Source organism: Vombatus ursinus, unplaced genomic scaffold (genome assembly GCF_900497805.2).
Source record: "Vombatus ursinus unplaced genomic scaffold, bare-nosed wombat genome assembly UNPS02000749.1, whole genome shotgun sequence".
Taxonomy (NCBI): Eukaryota; Metazoa; Chordata; class Mammalia; order Diprotodontia; family Vombatidae; genus Vombatus; species Vombatus ursinus.
Window position 1 is genome coordinate 9,450,092 of NW_020940527.1, and position 4,348 is coordinate 9,454,439.

Sequence of the window (4,348 nt, forward strand, 5' to 3'; positions counted from 1 at the left end):
CTTTCCAACAGAGCAGATAACCCATCCATACCTACTTGCCCTGGCTGCTCTTGCCCCAGTTCTCTCATTGACCTAACACAGAAAGCATTCACCCAGAAGGCTAGAAGTCTTCCTTTAGACCTTCTGATATTGTGTAGATACCAGGAGAGCACCAAGGCTGTCTAGCCATTCTTCCCCTTGCCATACGACTTGCCTATATTTCTTCCTGGCTATACTTTTTAAAAATACTTTAATTTAAAAAAAAAAAAACCCAGAATGCTTCATGAATTTGAGTGTTATCCTTGCACAGGGGCCATACTAATTTTCTTTTTATTATTCCAATTTCAGTATATTTTTTGCTGAACCATGCACTGGGACATACATTTTTCTGATGACATTCTCTATATTGTTTCTCCCAAACAATTATTTATGGTGTGGGGCAATCTGCTCATGCCCACCATTTGCCTTTCTCTTTGGATGATTATTCAATCCCTAAATACATGGTAAAAAGCACTGTCCTAGGTACTGGGAAACAAATATAAATTACAAAACAATCCCTCCTCATAGGAACTTTATTCTTTTGGGGAAGACAAGAACATATAAAAATACATGTAGCATAAATATAAAGTGAATAAATTCAAATATGCACAAAATACTTAAATACAAGGTAGCTGGGGAGGGAGAGCACTAGCATTTTATGGGGTTCAGGAGAGGCTGCATGAAGAAGATGGTGTTTGAGATGTGTCTTAAAGAAAGAGAGGGATGCCATGGAAATAGGAAGGGAGTACATTCCAGTTGGGGGGATGGCTAAAGGGGGACAGAGACAGGAGATGGAGGATCATATGTGAAAAACAGAGAAAGCCAGTTTGACTGGATTGCAGTGTGTGTGTGTGTGTGTGTGTGTGTGTAAAATATCCAATGAAACTGGAAAGATAGGTTGGGATCAAATTATGGAGGACCTTAAAAGCCAAACATAAGAACATATACATGGTGTGCCAAAGGTGTTAATGCAGTTTTAAGTCCAATAGTTTAGAACTGCACCAAGACTTTTGGGACAGCATGTAGTTGATCCTAAAAAAAAACAAAACAAAACCAACCTAATTGAAGCCTAGGAAGATGTTGGAGTTGAATGAATTGGGGAACCACATGTATAGATCTATGCTTAAGGAAAAATAGGGCAGCTAGGTCATGCAGTGGATAGAGCACTTGGCTTGGAATTAGTTCGATTCATCTTCCTGAGTTCAGATCCAGCCTCAGTCACTTATTGGTTGTGTGACCCTGGAGAAGTCACTTAATCCTGCTTGCCTCAGTTTATTCATCTGTAAAATGAGCTGGAGAAGGAAATGGTAAACCACTCCAGTATCTTTGCCAAGAGAACCCCAAATGGGGTCATGAAGAGTTGGACATGACTGAAAAAATATGCATAAGGAAAATTACTTTGGCAGCGATGTGGAGGATGGACTGGAGTGTGGAGTTAGGGTAGAAAGAACAATTGAGAGGCTGTTGAAATCATCTAATGCAAAGGTTGATGAGGGCCTGGACCAAGATGCATAAGGGGAGAGAAAGAATTGAATGCAAGAATGTGAAGACAGAAATGTCAAGACTTGAAAACTAACTGGATATGTGGGGAGAGGGAGACAGAGGAGTCAAGGGTGATGTTGAGGTTGTGATCCTAGGATACTGGAAGGATGGTGGTGCTTTGAAACAGGGAAGTTTGGAAAAGGTGAGGGTTTATAGAGGGAAAGAATGAGTTCATTCTTAGACTGGTTGAGTTGAAGATGTCCCCAGGACAGCCAGTTCAAAATATCTAATAGACAATTGAAGATGTGCATCTGGCACTCAAGGGGAGATTCTGGGGCAGGATACAGAACTTGGAGTCATCCTCATAGAGGTGATGGCTAAACCCATGGAATCTGAGTGATCCTCAATTTCACTTCTTTGTGGACTGTAGCCCTCCATGACTCATGACAAGACAATATCACTGGAAAACAAAGACTAAATGATCTTTCCTGAGAGCAAATTTTTAATAGCAATATGGTAGGAGAGAGAAGAAGGGTAGCTGGACCCTGGAGGGAGCAAGGAGTGGGGTGCAGATACCACAAAATGGATGAAGGGGACAAAAGATTAGAAGCTTGGGGAGTTGGAAGATAAATTGCCAATGTGATCATTTTGTTGGAGGCCTGCCCAAGCACTCCATTACCTTACATGTGTCCCCTTTTTCTGTTTCTTATCTCTTCACCCTGATCATAGATGCCCCAAGGGCAGGGATCATGTCTTCTTCTGGATTTCCTCTAGCACTTAGCATAGGATTGGGCACATAATAAATGCTTAATAAAATTTTACTGCCATGAATATAGAAAAAGAGTCAAGCTCTCCTTTAACAGATTTGCAAAGGGCTGCCACTGCGGATAGGTTGGGTCCAGGAAGAAATATTAATAGCCATAACTCACATTTATATAGCACTTTTCTAATTTTTTGTCTGGTCCGAGGATTTAATTAGTATGGAGAGAACTCTAGTTGAGGAAAAGCTCTTACATGAATGCAGATTACAGTCTTAGAGAGTTGACTGAGGTATTGAAGGTTAAGTGACTTGCACAGTATATTTCAAAGGAAAGACTTGAGTCCAGGTCTTCCAGACTCTGAGGTCAACTTTCTATCCCCTAACTCCAAGGTGGTCTGTTTCTGTCTGTCTGCCTTCCCGTCTGTCTCTCGATCTTACAAAATGGAGTCAAGAAGACTCCAAGACTTCCAGTCTTACCCCAGATACTTTCTAGCTATGACCCTGGACAAGGAAGGCTCACCCTGGGCCTAGTTTCCTTATTGGTAAAACGAAGTCAGATTCAATAACTTCTAAGGTCCCTTGCAGCTTCAAATCTATGATCATATTATCTACATCCTGCTTGAAGGTGTAGCCAAATCAGGATGAAAAAAATATAAGTCTTCTGATTTCCTGGCCCAGGTCTCTTTTGACTACCGTGCGGCATCTCTCTAAACCAGTGGGGGTTGGGAGAAGGGAATAAACAAATGAAACGAACCCTCTTGAGCTTAGTGGGCCTCTCTCTAAGGCCATGTAAGGGTTGGTTTTTGTTTCTTGAGCCAGCCCATGGATGCTTCCTCCCCAGTGAGGCAGGGTATCTTGAAGTTCCCCAGTGTGAGCTCTGCACTCTGTCTCCCCAGCCAAACACTTCCAAGCTGATTAGTGAGAAGACCCCCAGGCCCAGCCCCGCCTGCTGCTGACACCACCCCAGCCGAGAAGGGCAGCCAAGACTGCTAGCTGTGGTGGGCTTTAAGAGGCCCCGTTGAAGCTGGTCTTTTCCCATTCCCTGACTCTATAAGGAGGTGGAGATTCACTGGGGCCAAATCGATAGAGGGATTATTAAATAACCAAGCATTTCCATTTGAGACATTGCCTCCAGGGTATCTTTTCCCTTCACCTCTGACTCTGGCACAATGACAGTAATCGATACCAGCTCCAAGAGAAAACTCCTCCGTGGGAAAAACAACCCAGTCCTTCCACAAAGACAACTCTTCTTTAATGGAGTGGAGGGGGACAAGGAGGTTGGAGGGAAGAGATATAATCTTCAAGGGAGGGAGAATAATGAGAGAAGTGGACTTGGGAAAGAGCCTCGCGGGCCACCTGTGGTAGGAAGAAGGGAGAAAGGATAGAAGATCCAGAAGAGTCCTGGAAAAAGCAGTCATGTGGGTCAGAGGCCTGGTTTTCCCTCTTCCAGCCCCCTAGCAGGATAATATCTGTACTATTTGCTCTCCAGTGCTGTTAAGTGTATCTGACCATGCTCCTACATTGACTTTTCCCCTTTAGAAATACATGAACTTCAGGGAAGCCGTATAAAACCATGGACCTAAGTTTGAATCTTAGCTCTGCCATTTTGTAAGATATTTACCTGTGTGACCTTAGGCAAATCACTTATCTCTATGGTCTTAATTTCCTCATTTGTAAAATGAGTAGTAGTTGGCCCTTCCAGATTTAGATTTGAGGTCCATTTGCATCATCATCTAGCCCCATCATTTCTTCCTGTTCTCATCCATTACCCCTGCCCTTGGCCTCATTTCTCCTTCATCCCACTTTCCCCTCCCATCCAGATTCCTACTTCTTTGAAGAGACAGCTTAAGGTCAAGGTTAAGTGTTAGAACCTGGACTCAAGCCCAGGCCTTCTGATTCCAAGAACTATATTCTTTCTGCCATCCCAAAGTGCCTTTCTAATGAGGAAAACTGCTTAGTGTTTCTCAGCTAGTTAATAGTAGCTCAGGGACCAGAAGACAGGTCTCTTGACTACCAACCCCGTGCTGTTTTATCTCCCTCTGAATCACAGAATCTCAAAGATTGAAAGGAGGTCTGGGGCCATCTAGT

General features: G+C 43.2%; 1 non-coding gene across 1 annotated transcript; it reads right to left on the reverse strand.

Moving 5' to 3' along the window:
• Positions 1-244: 244 nt before the first annotated feature.
• On the reverse strand, positions 245-347 carry LOC114042741. Its single transcript, XR_003569017.1, has one exon. It is a non-coding gene; the product is annotated as a U6 spliceosomal RNA (small nuclear RNA).
• Positions 348-4,348: the final 4,001 nt, after the last annotated feature.